Below are 17,102 nucleotides of genomic sequence, written 5' to 3'. Positions count from 1 at the left end.
GCTGTCGATGCCCAGCTCCTTCGCCATCCTCAAGCCAGCGAGGAGTGCCTCGTATTCGGCTTGATTGTTGGAGGCCTTGAAGTCGAACCGGAGGGCGTACTCGGTGACCACCCCATCCGAATTCGTGAGCAGGAGCCCGGCCCCGCTTCCCTGAGCGTTTGAGGCTCCGTCGATGTGGAGCACCCAGGTGGAGATCGAGTCTGGCTCAGAGACCGCATCTCGCCCTGGGTCTTCAGCTCCCGACCCTTGGTCGGTTGTCGGGCATTCGGCGATGAAGTCGGCCAAGACCTGAGCTTTCAGGGCAGGCCTTGGTCGGTACTGAATGTCGAACTCGCTAAGCTTCATCGCCCACTTCGCGAGTCGTCCAGACGTGTCGGGTCGGCGTAGTATCGCCCTCAGGGGCTGGTTGGTGAGCACCACTATGGTGTGGGCCTGGAAGTATGGACGGAGTCATTGCGCGGAGACGGTCAGGGCGAAAATCATCTTTTCCATCTTCGAATACCTTGCTTCGGCCCCGTGGAGCACCTTGCTGGTGTAGTAGATAGGCTGATGGGTTCGGCACTCGTTTTCTCGGATGAGTACCGAACTGATCGCCTCAGGAGATGTGGCCAAGTAGAGATACAAGGTTTCCCCGACCTGCGGCTTTACGAGCAGCGGTGGGGAAGCCAGGTACCTTTTCAGATCTTCGAAGGCCTGTTGGCACTCATCCGACCAAGAAAAACCATTCGCGTGGCGCAGAGTTTTGAAGAACGGGAGGCACCTTTCAGCTGATCGAGAGATGAATCGGCTAAGCGTGACAATTCTCCCATTTAGCTGTTGGACCTCCCTCTTGGTGTTCGGATGACGCATGTCGAGAATTGCCTTTATTTTCTCAGGGTTGGCCTCAATCCCTCTCTGAGAAATGAGGAATCCGAGAAACTTCTCTGAGGTCACCCCAAAAGCACACTTGGTCGGGTTGAGCTTCATTCGGTGTCGTCGAAGGGTGCGGAAGGTCTCCTCGAGATCCTGAACATGGTCCAGGATCTGCGCACTTTTCACCAGCATGTCGTCCACGTATACCTCCATGTTGCGCCCGATCTGGTCTTTGAAGACCTTATTGACGAGTCGCTGGTAGGTGGCGCCGGCGTTCTTCAGTCCGAAGGGCATCACCCGATAACAGTAGAGGCCCTTGGGAGTCACGAACGCGGTGTGCTCCTCATCTTCAGGCGCCATCCAGATCTGATTGTACCCGGCGAAGGCGTCCATGAAGCTGAGCAATCGAAATCCGGACGTCGCATCCACTAGCTGGTCGATCTTGGGAAGCAGGAAGCTATCTTTTGGGCAGGCTCGGTTGAGGTCGGTGTAGTCGATGCAGATCCTCCACTTCCCGTTGGCTTTTTTGACCATGACAACATTGGCGAGCCAATCGGGATACGTGGATTCTCGGATGAAGCCTGCTTCGAGTAGCTTGTCCACTTCTTCGTCGATGGCCCTCTGCCTTTCTGGAGTGAAGGACCTTTTCTTCTGCCTCACCGGCCTCATCGTCGGGTCGATGTTGAGTCGGTGGGTTATTGTTTCTGGGGGGATGCCCGACATATCTGCTGCCGACCAAGCAAATATGTCGGCATTGGCCGTCAGCAGCTCCGTCAGTCGGCGTCGTTCGGTGTCGGGCAATTGAGACCCGACCCAAACTTTTCTATCGGGATTTTCTCCTATCGGGATCGCCTCGAGCTGCTCGGCCGGTAAACCTCGTTCTTCCTCCTCCCGTTGGTCCAGCTTGTCGATCGTCAGAGAACCCCTCGACTCGTCGCTTTGAGCGGAGATTTGGAAGCATCGTCGGGCGAGCTGTTGATCTCCGTGCATCTCTCCGATTCCATTTTTGGTCGGAAACCGAACAAAGAGATGGTACGTCGAGATGATCGCCTTGAGGGCGTTCAATCCGGATCGTCCAAGTATGGCGTTGTAAGCCGAAGAAACCTGGACGACCGCGAAAGTGAGGTGGACCGTGCTTTGCCGAAGTTCGGTGCCGGCCGTCACGGGCAGGGTAATTTCTCCCTCTGTCGTGACAGCATCTCCGACAAAGCCGATCAGGGGCACAGAGACCCTCTTAAGTCGGTCAGTTGACAGTCGCATTCGAGAGAAGGTCGAGTAAAACAAAATATTTATCGAACTTCCATTATCAACAAAAATTTGTTTTACATCATAATTTGCTATTGTCGCCGACACAACAACAGCATCGTCGTGGGGAGTTTGGATGCCCCGAACGTCATCCTCCGTGAAGGTGATGACGTCGTCCGGGCGCGGCTTTTTCATCGGCTCCCCTCCCGTGGACGTCCCGGGCCCAGCCGCTTGGAGATCACGTTGATGACTCCGGCCGTCGGCTGATTGTTCGCCGCTTCTTCAGTCGGCTGGGATCGTCGGTCGGCAATTGGTTGGGTCGGCGGACCCTTCCGAAATTTGCCGAGATACCCCCGGCGGATGAGAGCTTCGATCTCATCCTTCAGCTGGATGCACCGCTCGGTGTCGTGGCCGTGGCTTCGATGAAATCGACAGTACTTCCGACGGTCGAGGCCTTTTGCCTTCAGAGGCGGAGGCCGTCGCAGGTATTCCTCTCCCTCGATCTCCATCAGGATCTGCGCACGGGGAGCGGAGAGAGAAGTGTAGGAGTCATACCTGGGGCGTGCCGGCCTCGGAGTCTGTTGTCGGGGTGACTTTTGGATTCGTCGGGGTGGCGAGACCCGACTATTGGTCGGGGGCCTGCTTGGTTCGGCGGGCTCCCGACCTTTTCTCCGCTTCTCTTTCGGGCCTCTGGGCTCGGCCAAGTGTCGGTCGGACGCTCCTTCGTCCGCGCGCATATACTTGTATGCGCGCTCCAGTAGCTCGGCATAAGTCCGGGGGAGGGTCTTGTCCAGAGAATAGGTGAATCGGGACGCCCTCAGGCCCCGCTTCATGGCTGAGACAGCCATGTCTTCGTTGAGGTCCCAGACCTCAAGCGTGGCCGCGTTGAATCGCGCCACGAAGTGTCGGAGCGTCTCGTTTCCCCCTGCTTGAGGGAGAAAAGGCTGTCCGACATTCGCGGCGGCTTTCGGCTGGTGCTGAAATGGGCCACGAACGAATGCTCGAGCTGCCCGAAGGAGTGGATACTTCCCGATCGAAGACCGAAGTACCAAGCCCTGGCAGCCTTGCGAGTGTGGCGGGGAAGCCGATGCAAAAAAGAGCGTCGGTTGCCCCTTGGATCGTCATGAGAGCTTTATAGCTCTCGAGGTGGTCGACTGGGTCGGTGGAGCCGTCGTATGGCTCCACGTGCGGCATTTTGAACCGACTGAAAATCGGCTCGTCGAGGACCAGTCGGGAGAGAGGTTGGGCGGTCTGGAAGTCGACATCATTGGAAGACTTCTGGCCGTCCATCTGCAACTGCGCGAGTCGGCGGTCGATTTCCTCGAACCACCGCTCGTAGTCGTCCGCTCGTCGATGCTGGGAGACCCCAGGAGTGGAGTCTCCCGAAGATTCTGAGAGGGAGGCCGACGGCGTGCGCGGCCGTTTCTCCTTCCTTTCCCGTTCCAACGGGGAAGGAGAGGGCTGCTGGGACCGTCGGCCGTCGCGCCATGGTCGTCCCTCCTCTTCTCCGTGGGAGCGCTGTTGGGGGCGCTCGCATGGAGGCGACAGGGATCGGCGCGGCCGTCGGCGGCTGCTCCTGGAGGGCATCGGTCGGGCCGCCGGTTGCTGCTGGAGGCTTTTGACTGCGTCCGTCAGTACGGTCATCTGCCGTACGATGGCCGCAATCTGCGCCTCCGTGGTCACTGCAGGGCGCGGAGAGCTGGGCTCCGCCGCCGGTGGTGGCGGGGAGGCCTCTTCCCGACGGGAAGAGCGTCTTGCCGACCCAGTGATTCTCGATCGTTGAGCTCTTGTCTTTGTCATGCTGTCTCCTTCCTGGCGCGCCAATCTGTTGCGGCCAATCGCCTCGTCGTCCGATCGTCGGGAAGCGTGCACCTGCAAAAATGAGAAGTCCACTCTGACCGGAGGCGGCTCCGGCGGAGACCCTCCGACGGTCAAGTCAGAGAGGTGACTGGGCAACAGTGAAATGTAGACAGAGGGCTCGATCGAGAGAGAGAGAGAGAGAGAGAGGAGCGAGCCTGTGTTTTTGGGAGTCGAGGAGTGGGAGAGACGGAGCGGCCCTGCACTGTTGCCTTCCCCGATTTATATAGTGGAGCACGATATGGCGCCGTCATTTATGGCGCAGACAAGTGAGGAACTGGCAACTCACTGTAGACTGTCAGAGTCGCCGTGAAAGTGTCACGTCGCCGTACGGCTATCAAATCACCAGGGTTGACAATGCCCTCGGCGGGACAATGCCCCTAGGTAGCCGTGCCGCATGTTGCTGTCAGAGCTGACAAGGTCTGGCGGCTGTACGGCGGTTGGAGGAGCCGACCGACCCAAAGTCGGTGGCCAGCTGAGTGGTGTCGGGCCCCTCCGTTGGTCGGCGAGTCTTTCGTGAGTCGGCCATCGGACCTCTGGGTTCAGTCGGTCAGAAAAAGTGCGCCCGACATATCCTCAGTCGGTCGTGAGCCGATAATTAGCCAGTGATGGCATCCGTCAGTCGGTCGCTCTGACCGCTAATCGGTCGGTCCGGCCGTCGGTCGGTCGGACCGTCAGTCGGTCGGGAGGGATACGCCCGACACACCCCCAGTCGGTGATGGGCCGTCAATTGGCCAGTGATGGCGTCTGCCAGTCGGTCCCTCCGGCTGTTGGTCGGTCGGTCGGTCCCTCCGGCTGTCGGTCGGTCGGTCGGTCCTTCCGGCCATCGGTCGGTCGGTCGGTCCCTCCGGCCATCGATCGGTCGGTCGGTGGATATTCCCCAACAATAACCCTGAGCAGAACAACCATCCAAAATGAAAGCATCAAGTGCTTCCAATTATACCTAGGCTAGTAAGCAGTGACACTCAGGTTGTTCTGTGCTCAACCTAAGCAAGTGAAGCTGACACAGGAGCTCCATGTTATGTGATATTCCATCATCCATTTGTGCTGCAAACTGTCCAAGGTAATTTTTACCCAAAAAAACCTGTCCAAGGTAATTAATACATACGCATCTAATAAAAACGATGTGCATTTATAAACCCTCTGGATATCACTGTCCAAATATCAAGTGCAAACATTCATACACAAGGCCTGTCCATGTGTCCAGACATTTCAGAAGGCCCACCCTACACTGCATCAGTCCTGGAGGTTTAATAGCTAAACATGGAAAAGTCAGTAGTTTATCTGACCATCCTAGTAGCTGGTACATTTCTTCCCTGATAACAGCCTACTAGGCCTTGTTGCATCAAGCCTTCATCTTCCTACGTCTCTTTAAATCTGCATCCAGCCACACATCGCTATGATCATGGCCGCCTGTGACATATCTTTGCCTCAACTATATCCTATTTGGAGTCCTTCACACATGTTGCGAGACCAACATGTGTGACCACAGGTACACATCATGATACAAACTTCAACTTAGGGAACCCAGGATACTTTTATAGCAGCAGTGCATTCATGAGTTCCCCATATTCGCGAGGCCCAGCAGTAAATTACGGAGCTTTCCCTTCGAACAGCTGGAAGTCTCTTGCTCAATATATTTAAAGCTTCAGTTACTACAGTAGGAATTCAACTTCACTTCCCTGTAATGGAATCTCGATCAGTAGTCACCGGACGAGCACCCTATTTAGGCTCAGGCTTGGATGACAACGATAGCTGAAGGTCATATTGGGGTCATCTGTCTTGAATGATAGCCCTGCCACCCCTGGAGTCAGATAGGTTTCTCTGCAATGTTCTGCCGGCCTCCTACTGTGATGACATTAATTTGATTGTGGTCCTCTAAGACAGCTATGCGGTGTCCATTGCCAAGGCTCCAGTGTGAACTACCTACTCGCTGAGGGATGGGAATCCACACACGGTTCCTCCTCTATAACCACACACTTGCTGAGTTAATGTTGTCATTGAATATTGGTGCCCATATAAGTTTTGCTTTGCTGATTCTGAAGGACAGCTTTTCTTACAAGGTAAAAGGTCAGAAAGGTCATCATAGTCCCGGGTTCATTGACAGTTTAAGATTGTGAATCCTTCAAGGTCCCAGTATCAGATAGAATGCCACAACCTTTAACAGAGAGATCGAACAGCCTAAATTCACACTTGGTGGATGAACTGAAACTTTAAACGGAATCCTCCTTAGAAAGCAGAGTCATGGACGAGAAAATATGTCCTGCCGAGCTGCTTTACAGAGTTTCTTTACCATCAATCTGCCACTGCCTATCTTCATAGCATTCAGATTAAATCAACTTGCAAAAGATATCATTAACAACATTGCATGCCAACTAAATAAGAAATCAGATTTTAGATGGTAGATGACTTATGTGAAGAATAAACATTTTATATACCCGACAAAAGGAAATACCAGAAAACAGGTCACACTCACATTCCAACCGGATCTCAAAGACAGCTGGAAAGAAGCATAAACCAGCAAAAGGCCATTGCCATTGGATTTTGGTGGAGTTGGCTTGATCTTCTAAAATTCTCATGTTGGTTGCAAGATAGAAAGTTTTGGATTATATGATTAGAATTTTGGTACCTTCCTACTGATATTCATAGTTATGGAAAATTATGGTTGAGGGTCTTCTGTGTTTTGCTTCCTCCACTTCATGCACAAATGAGTATTTGATGATGTAAATTATTCTGCCCAAATCTTGATTTCTTTAAAGTTATGAACATATAAGAACTGTTACTGGTTGCAAATTCTTGCAACTGAAGCATATAATCAGCAAGATCTTCTATACTGCAACTTGTTACTTTACAATCTATTGGCAGATTGATTAAAAATATCTACAAGTTTTTGCAAGTTGTTCTAACTCATGGCACATGCCTTGTACTCCCATTCTTCTATATTTTTTCCGAATTAGTCTTATTTGATTTTATAATTCAGTTGTTTAGTTAATTTATGTGCTTAATTTTTTTCTCATAAAAAAGGAATCAAGTGTTCCATTGTCAAACGCTTACCAGCCATCCCCCCCACCCACATTTTTTGGATCATTAAGTAATTTTTGTGTCAAAATGTCATGTCAAAGGCAGCCAAGCAGAGTTAACAGCAGAATACTAGAGTATAATAAGTGAAGACTGAATGTTAAATGAGATAACACAAAGGATAAGCACAATAAAGGCAGTGAGCAATCGTAAGGAAAAGAAACAAAGCATAAGCAACTATAAAAGTTCAGAATGAAGGTAGAATTATATGACAGTGATATAGAAGTAGAAGCTATTTGCTACTAAAATTACAGACAGGACAGCAAGTTCAAGAGAGCAATTGGACTAGGTGGCTTCCTTTGTTACCAAGCATACTAGAGACTGGACATAGAAGTGGCAACGGATCGGATATGGATCGGTTGATCGATACCCGTATCCGTCCCGCCAGCAAAAAAACACATACCCGTACCCGCCCCGTATCCATCTCGGGTCGAGTCTAGTCGGGTTGAGCTCCAAAAACCGATCGGATCAGATCGGGTTGGATCGGATAGGATATACCCAAAATCCCTATATAATTTTTTTTAAAAAAATTGTGCAATGGAACAGAGCCCTATAAATTAAAAATTTTGTAACTAAAGAAGAATTTTTTCAATCAAAAATCCCCAACCTTACAAAATATCATGCTTCTACAAAGATTAAGCTCTCAAAACCTCAAGGAACCAACTCACACCGCCACAACTCGGACAAAATCCCATATATTTGAGGAAAAAAACCCAATCGGAACCTCAAAAACCCTTCTAATCTCTCTCAAGTACTCTCCTTCCCCACAGATCTCTAAAAAAGATAATGAAAAGAAAAGAAAAAGAAGCAAAAAAAAAAAAAAAGACAATCTATTTAGGAAAAAAACTTACCTCTCAATTTTTTTTCACTTTTTCTTTGTTTTCTGTGATTTTCTCTTCGTTTTCTCCCAATTTTTCTTCTACTTTTTCCATCCTCAAGAGTCTCAATCGGGTGGGAGGCTTGGAGTGGCCGAATATGGAAACTTAGGGGAGGCAGAGCGGCTAAATATGGGAAGCTTAGATGGCTAGGATTTTGTGTTGGGGATCGGATTCGGGATGAGGTATACTATTATCCATACCCGCTTCGGATGTTTTTTCTAAAACCCATGCTCACCCCGAATTTTAATCGGGTCAGGTAAAACCCGCCCCATTCGGATCGGATCAAATCGGATATCCGATGGGTCGGACCAAATTACCATCCGGAACTGGACATGGCGTCAAAATGACGCCTGCCCTCGGATCCTGAAAGATATTTTATATTTTGACTCTTTGGGCTGCTCTTGCACTAGAATGGTGTGACCGCCCGTTTGTATCAAAAAAGAAAGAGCAATCTAATTTTTCACTCACTGAAATTGTGATCATAATGAAGCTGATAGAGCCCATGGTAGACATATGCAATATATTTAATCAAGTTGAAATTTCCAAATACATATAGGTTTTGCGAAATCATAGATGCACACAATCCCTGCAAACAATCTTTTCTTAAATAGTGATCTTGATCTGCCAACCACAGGCAAACTTGACCATAAGATCTGGGAAGAATGAAAAGTGACTTTAAAGCAAAATCAAAAGGCAACTGCCATTGAAAAATTAATGAAAGCGATAAAAGTCCATTTCGCACCCCATACATGAAGGATGAAAGATAAAATATGCCTAAGATCTTTACTAAACCAGCAGATACATATTCAAGTAAACAAGATTCATTCAGAAATTGTATTATTTTCATTTAGGGAAGTTCATTAGAAGGCAACACAGTTTTTCTTTTCCACCTATTATCCAGGTCAAATGTCTTGTGTTTGGAGAACTTTTGGTATTAGGAATTCAACATGACAAAATCTCAAGATTAACTGGTACAGTTTGTGAGTCAGCATACTATGGAAATCATATCCAAGTACCAAGATATAAATGTCATAGAACCGATTCCTGAAGCAAGCAATCCAATATTCACATAATTCGAGCAACGACTGCCCTGATCAGGTAAACTTTCAGCACACAACATATTAAAAGGCCAGATTTTTAGGGCATGTAGAACAATATGGTAAACTTAAGCAAATTATAACTCAGAAAGAGCTATTCACAGATAAGTAGCATCCATTTCAATCCAAATTCAAACTTTGGAATTCGTATCCTTTGTTTTTTTCACAACTCAAATCTTTTTTCTTCTTTTTCTGTTATAAATAAGTGAATCACTCAGTAAAGTAGAATTCATAAATTTGGAAATGCCAATAACAATCTTTGCATCAGCCTACAAATCAACTGTTTCTCCATCAATACTCCATTCAAACCTCTGTCTACCTTTAGAAAGCAATCAACTAATAAATCCAAATAGCAGAACACTATATCAAACCCACATAATCATGAAACAGAAAATAGTGCTAAGAAGATGACCAGCCACCAAAAGCACAAGATCATAACCATAACGTACCATCAAGAACTAACTACAACTAGATGCAAGTAGTGCTCACATTTATAACGAAAGTACTATACTTACCACTAAAATCATATAAAAATTAAAGAAAATTATTGCATATCGCCATCAAAAGTTAAAAATAAAATTAAAATTCACAGAAAAAAGTTAACGATTGCTCATGAAACAGACGGCAATATTTAACCAAAAAACCGGGGGAAAAAAAAAAAAGGGACCGTCCAACCTCTGGTGATTTGATCTCGTGACGAGGGCAACGGAGAGAAGCTTGCTTTCGCCAGAGGTTCTCGAATTCAGTTGATGCAAGTGGGGAACCGGGACCACCAGAACGAACACACCACATCACATCGTGATCGAATCGGACGGATCCGAAACGGTTCCCGACCTGCACCAAGCGAATTCGAGAAGGCGGCGAGAAATAGAAACCCTAATTCGAAGAGGAAACTGGAAAGAATAAAAGAGCCATTTTTTTGCTCTCTTTGGCTCCGGGTCCCGTTCTTCGGCGGAACGGAAAGAGGGGATCGAGACGGATTTAACAACGAGCGGCGGAGAGGAGAGGAGTCCGGCGGAGGATGAGGACGGTCGATCTTGTCGCCTGCTGGCGTGGGGCCCACGTGGCTTGTCTCCATCACGTGCTCCAATTTTTATTTTATTACATATTATATTGTGCCGATTTAAATCTACGTTTATTGGGATTTACAAGTTGGTCTGCTATCCCAAGGCCGCAATGCTGATGTGTCGACGAATTATTGGCCAATGAACTGTAACATGTTTCAATGAGATTTCTGGGTTTTTTGACCTTGCCTATGGTGGAATCAAAGTCCAAATTCCGATTGCCCTGCAGGATATTTTGTATTTTAATTTTTTTAATTATATTTATATTAAAATAATTATAATTATCCGCATATATCAAAAAAAAAAAAAAAGTACTTTCAGTTTGATAATGTTATCAGGTTGACTAGGAGTCCCGGATTGATTCAAGTAGAATTCAGCTTTGCTTTGTGGCCCAATGGGGACAACAAAAACTCTGGGAGAGGAATAACTGGATCAGTTTTCATTTTTCTTATACTGGTCAGTTAGGGGACCCGTCGATAGTGATGATATAATTAGGAATATGTGAAAGGATCAGGGAGACCTAACTTGACCTATTTGAATTTGCTTTGAGGTTCGTCCAGCCTAAAGTTGACCCAGTCTAGATGCATATTAGTCAGACGAGACCAAAACTAGGCGCAGCCTCATGGTTGCATTAATTAGTCTTGTCCGCTAGTAATTACATGCAAATTTACTCCAACTTGGTCGCACTTGATTCTTTTTTAAAAGAAAAAGGAATTGGATCAGAACTTGATTCCCTGCGTCCCATTTCTAGTTTCCTCCCAAAATCTGCCCCTTGTGCTCCCAGTCGACAAGGCCACATAAGCTTACCGGTAAATTTTGACCTAGATGGTACTGCCTCTCATCCCATCAGCAAGAGAGAGAGATTCCAATTTTACAAGATAAATTTGATCATGTAATATGGTTCGCTTCAAGATATATTGTCTCGGATCCAAATCTCATATCGATACCCCTATTATCATGTTAGTACATCCGGTACAGAATCAGTTCGATATGTACCAAATATCGGTATATCTTCCGTACTGCCTATACCAATATCAAAGTAGCATGGTATATCCCGTACTGTTCAATTTGATACCGTATAGCATACTTTGGTTTGCTCATTTCAGCACTAATTAATCCAGCAACACTGTACCATAAGTGCTAAGCCCACTCCATCTCGAGGCCTACCTAGGCTCCACCCTAAGTAAAGAAGATGGGAATAAGATAGTAGGTGAGGGTAGAAACCCTCCTGTTTTTCCTAATAAAAAAACATATCTCATCCAAGGTGAAGAGGTCTAAGGAAGGGCCAATTTGCAATAGGATGTCAACTGCTATGGTTCTTCTTTTTTGAGATCTAGAGGGACTAGTCCAAAACTTTCAACCATATCCATTTGGCATTAGCATTACACTCAATTAGCATTAGCACAGAAATCTTGTTATTGTTGAAGTGTGACAACAAGAACATGCTGGTTGCTTGTAACTACAAGATCATGTAACACCATCATGGGGTAATACTTTTCACATGTAAAATAACTTTTCTTTGTGGGTAGTGCTTGCTCCATTTGCAATGAATCCAATCTGGTGCTGACGTTCAAGATTTTGAGCTTAGCTGATTCGGTTTGTAGCAGTGTCAGGAACCCACAAAACAAAATAATTGGTAACTTGGCTCTTATTATCTCTGTCAATATAAACCAATATGTTTTGATATGCTTGTCAAGTTGATGTCAAGCAAACAGCTTTATGCCGAGTAATTTCTTTGTGGTTTGCTAGTAGTTTCTCATATGATTACTGCATGTTTTACGCCCTTGTATGCATCTTAACCTATCTCAATCATAAATACTGCATACGCTCTGATTGAAACAGAACTCACTGATGTCTAAACATCATCGCTTTCATAGTGTCGATATTTATGTAATAATAATAATTATATGTAATCCAGTTAAACTTTTTAAAAAAAAAAAAAAAGAACAAACATAAATCTTCTCCCACCTACCTCAATCAGTCTCAGAAATAATTGGATACGTTCTCAAAAATGAGATCTTTAATTGACAAAAACAGAACACATGCCAATATGAAAATATGAAAGAGATATCCAAATCTAGTGACGAAAAAAAGATGACCTCCAGGAGAATCTGTTAGGCTGGATCAATAACCTAGTCGTTTCTCATTCCTTGCTAACCTTTTTATCAATTGTTCCAAATTTCAATAAGTTACATCACAAAATATATTGGACAATTCTAAAGTTCAGAGTCATTACTCAGCCAGAAAAAGTAATCTCATTTTTAAATCTTGAGAAACCAACTTAGCGGAAAACCAAGAAGGCCGCAGAGATAGGATAGAAGAAACCAAATAGTTAGAAAAATGCTTACAAAGCGACACATATTTACAGTAGACATAATATAATATCAAACATAACCCACACATTCCCCTAACCCAAAAAAAAAAAAAAGAATGAAAGCCAAATAAAAACTCAGCGTTACTTAAAACTAATTGCAAAAACAACAAAAATAAGGAAGGCATCCCCAATTGGCAGCCTAAAGGGTGTAAAAGAGGGAGGGTGAATAAAAGAAGTGCCCATGAAATTGTTCGAGAGATGTGATGGTCTTTGGAGGCGGGGTTGTGAGAGAGTATATGGGGGGAATCCCCACAGAGAGCACAAGCCCGTACTATGAGACCATTCCTGTTATTGTTTCTTTAGGGCTCGAAGAAGTTGCCGATGGGCACCCCGCAGAGAACCTGCGGGTATTTCAGAGCTACCGCTTTTACACAGCTCTCCCCTGTGGCTACAAGCCCCCTTACAAAACCCAAATCAAAGCATTGAAATCGAAAATAGAAGAAGAAGCCGGAAAAACGAAAATGTGGAGAAGAAAGAGAACAGAGAGGAGATGCGGCGGATGAGTGGAAAACCCTAGCGAGATATTCTCTTAAATGGAGGTCCCAACGGTTTCTTCTATTAGAAGGACCGAAATGGCCTTAGCTCTTGCTCTATGTTGGGCCAAGTCAGTGTCCAGATATGGAATTGGGCCTAGCCCAACTGCAACCCACGACATTCACATGGTAACCAAATCAACAGGGTGTGGTTGATTTTTTCTTTTTTTTTTTTTTTTTTTTTTTCCATTTCCTGTATGAAACATTGAAACTCAAGTTCTCCATAATTAGACCATACAGAATTTAGACTTATCAGATAAAAAATGGAAGAAATCCTCTTTGCCAAATTGGAAAAATCAGGATTAATTGACCCCAGATCAACTATGGACATGAAACCTGTTCAAAAAAGGACATTGATAATGTTGATTGTCCCAATTCAAAGATTTCACTAATGTTGATTGTCCCAATTCAACACCTGGTATGATACTAAAATCCAGTGCATGATTCACTATCAGATAGTGGCAAATTCTTTGCAATGCAAACTCAAAGTTCTGAAGAAAAAGTAAAACAATTTCCCTACTAGTACAATTCCGGAGTTCACTGTAGATTTCTTCTCATGTTCTAGTATCATCAGGCTTCCATTCTATGTAAAATAGCAAGTCCTTCAAAGTTTCTGTTTAGAATGTTACATGAATGAAAGCAATCAAGCATGAATCTCTATGCCGAAAGCCATTAAAGCAGCTAAAAGAATCTCCCTTTTCCTAAATCAACTTTATAGGTAGATGAATTCAAGGGAAAAGAAGGGGGAAAAGAAATCCATATGAGGATATTTAGAGTCTTGACTGCTAACTTTCTGTCCATGTTGCCCAAGAAAATCTACATGTCTGCCTGGCAATCGGCTTTGCCATTTGCTTAACTCCTTGGAGATAAACAATAGGTGCATTCGGAGAGGAAGCTCACTCGGGTTACAAGCAAGTCAACATTTTCAACGTTCCTTGTTTTCTGACTTGCAGAAAGGACTTACATGAGAAAGAAGGCTCCTAGAGCCCTAAAACAGGATTAGATGTCATAAAGATCCGCTGAATCATATGACTTGGAATGCTTCATTTAGCCCTTGACACATCAAGCTGAGAAAGGATTAAATGCCTTGTATCTTAATAAAACAGGATCATCGACCTATAATCCATGGCTGACCCTAGTAACTCCAAGAAGCACCAATTTCCTACCTCAGTACATAAAATTAGTTAATTCTTCTTAAAAACCAAGAGATGTCATAAAAACAGCAAATTGGATATTAAAGCAAACTCAGACAAGCATCGGACAGAAACCAAGAAGAAAGGAAATCTGCTAAGACCGAATGCATAAAAGATATACAATACGAAGCATGAAAATGTGCACAGCACTGGTGCTATGAAATGTAATATTTAGATTAAATTTGTACCTTGAGAATTTGAGTTATCTTTAGATAACAGAAATACTGAAATCCTCATTTCACAAGCTCACGTTCTGTACTCTTGATTACTTATCTTTCATATCAAGTTCAAATTCTAACAGGTTCGAGAAACTAGAACGAAAGAAATAAAGATACAATCAGATAAAAAGTATGCCCATAATTCTACATCATATTCTTCCTTTGCAAAGTAAACATTTCCTTCTCGCAATTGATTCCTTCAGTAATATAGTGTTCTTATCCACCACTATTATTCTATGTAGCTCTTGATCAAATTCATGAACATCGAAATCAAAAGGTTGAGAAAACATTTTCCACCTGCAGATCCCCATTGTGGATTTTAAGACCAAAAGCATCCTAAAACTTAGCTCTTATTGCAAATCAAAAACAAACAAGACATCATAAACTCAACTACATGTACTAATAAAATTATGTATATGCCATTTATTCTTTCATCCTCTTAGAGAAACCTATCTCCACGCCATGTTCTGGCATAAAACCCAAATTTTTGTCTGCTACATTTCCCAATAACATTCTGATCCTGTGACTGGGCATAAAAAATTCTGAAATTCTTCTTCCGAAACTTCTCTACATGTCGAGGACTCCTATCAGAGTTGGTAGATCCTCAGAGCAAAGCAATATCATATTTAAATTTCAAAAGTTTTAGCTAGAGTGCTGCTCAGCACAATCAACAAGGCATAGTACCTTTCATGCCATTGCATGGCACACCTCTATGCTAATACATGCCAAGAAATGGCATGGTGCCCAATGGCATAATATACATTGTTCCAATGCCACATCAATACACCACCGGCATGTAATACCTCAGTCCAGACAGCAGTAACAAACAATGGCCTCCTTCAAATTCTTTAGGCTGCCTCTGGATCCTTTCCAAAAGTCTGAGCTAACCTCTTAAAGAATGATAACATACAGCTAAAACCAACCAATAGAAGCCCCTCAAAGCATAAATTATTAACCAGCTCTTCCATGGGTCAAATACATGTTCTCACTAAAGCCACTCTAACAAGCCTTCGGCAAAACTCAAAAATCCCAGCTTGAGGCCATAATTCGGCAATCCCAATGTAAGCCTTATGGTAAACTGCTAGTTTCATCTGCTTAGATTCCTAATTAGTGGTCACCAAAATTAGTTTCCAAAATGATAAGACATAGTTATACTAAATAAATACATAGTTAATGAAAGATAGTCATTGTCAAAGCAATATTAAGTTTATAACTACTTCACCAAGTACAAAGCTTTTGCTTGTGTTATGGCTTAAAATTGTGTTTCTTCACTTAAATGTGGAAAGATTTACCGTTCATCATGCATTTAAAAGTCAAAAGGATTCATCCGAGAAGGATATTTTGAATAGAACTGGAAACCATTACAACTAAATACTCTTTATTTGTAATTTCTAGGGTACCAATCTCAAGTCTCAACTGCACCAGATACAGTAGAATTATGTTTCCTTGAACCAAAAACGGTGGAATTCTAAAGTCAAGTCGATAGGTTTCAATCCCAAAAGCAATAGATAAAACAATAGCTAAGTTCAAGTATTGAAAGGGTTTTGGGTTTTATCTTTTGTAAGAAATTAATTATCACGAAAGAAAGGAAAGGTTTGGACTTTAAAGGGAAATATAAAAAATCGACGCAAAAAATCCAAAATTGGGCATTGGTAACATATATTGGATTTTCGAAAGAGATTACAGTACCTTACAATAGATTATAGTAGACCGGTGCTGCAAGATGTCTCAAACTCTTGGGGACCAAACCTCGATGGCCAATTCCCGATCTCCATCTTCTCCTCGTCACCTTTCTTTCTTTAGTTCAACACTCGTTCCCGATTCGTTTCTCCCATGGCTCCCTCTCCCTGTAGATCGGGCACAGCTGTTCCACCCATACGCTCACACAGACCGGTAAGAAAAAGATTCAAAACCAACAAAGTCTATCAGGATACGTGGAGAGTGGCGTCGCCATGGATTCGAGAAGAAGAAGATGAAGGAGAGGTGAAGGAGAGAAGCACGAATGGGATCTGGAGCGAGATAGGATTATTTCCCAGCGGAATGAAGAGAAAATTATACATAGATACCTGCCATAATTAAAAATTAATATATTCCTTCGTATGTCAAGTTTCATGTGAAGAATAAATTATTTGCAGGTCCCCTCTTTGGGCTTAAATTACTTAAACGTTGCTGACAGATAAAATTGAAAATGTTTCCGGATAATTTTTTTTAAGATCCCCCCCTGCAGTGCTTAAAATAGTAAAACGCCTGTTTGGAGTAAGTTTCAAGCATGGATAGTGATACTGTTTGCGGTATGCCGCAGGCAATCTCTATGTTAACGTAATTAATAAATTAGTTTAGCTCTTCTTTTTTCTTTGAGAAAAATTAGGTTACTTCTTCTAAAAATTAGTTTTATCTCCACAAACCTTAAGGTATATGTTAAACTTATAGTTCTCATTTTAACCAATATAAATCTGCAGTCAGGAGCAACTTGACTGAATCAGCCACCCCTTTAAACAAAGTTAGTTTCCAACTTTGTGTTTGCTTGTGTTTGAGATGTTATCTAGAAAATTGATGCAGTCCAATTGGGAAGAATTATGTTGAAGACTTTAGACACCTACAATGGAACAGCAAACCATGGATCTTAGGTCATCACTAGAACTCGCGACCTGATGGATGGATCCTTAGCCAACGCATCTACTTGTATTTCATAAATTTGACGGGCAATCACCTT

At 44.0% G+C, this 17,102-nt stretch overlaps 1 long non-coding RNA gene across 1 annotated transcript; it reads right to left on the bottom strand.

The window, feature by feature from the left end:
* Nucleotides 1–5,067: 5,067 nt before the first annotated feature.
* Nucleotides 5,068–16,431, bottom strand: LOC105056342 (uncharacterized). Its single transcript, XR_002165939.2, has 2 exons — nt 16,079–16,431; nt 5,068–6,264 (listed from the first exon to the last, which is right to left on the bottom strand). It is a non-coding gene; the product is annotated as an uncharacterized lncRNA (long non-coding RNA).
* Nucleotides 16,432–17,102: the final 671 nt, after the last annotated feature.

This window comes from Elaeis guineensis, chromosome 13, assembly GCF_000442705.2.
Source record: "Elaeis guineensis isolate ETL-2024a chromosome 13, EG11, whole genome shotgun sequence".
NCBI lineage: Eukaryota > Viridiplantae > Streptophyta > Magnoliopsida > Arecales > Arecaceae > Elaeis > Elaeis guineensis.
Note: the sequence above shows the minus strand (reverse complement) of the source record. Positions and strands in the feature narration are given on the sequence as shown.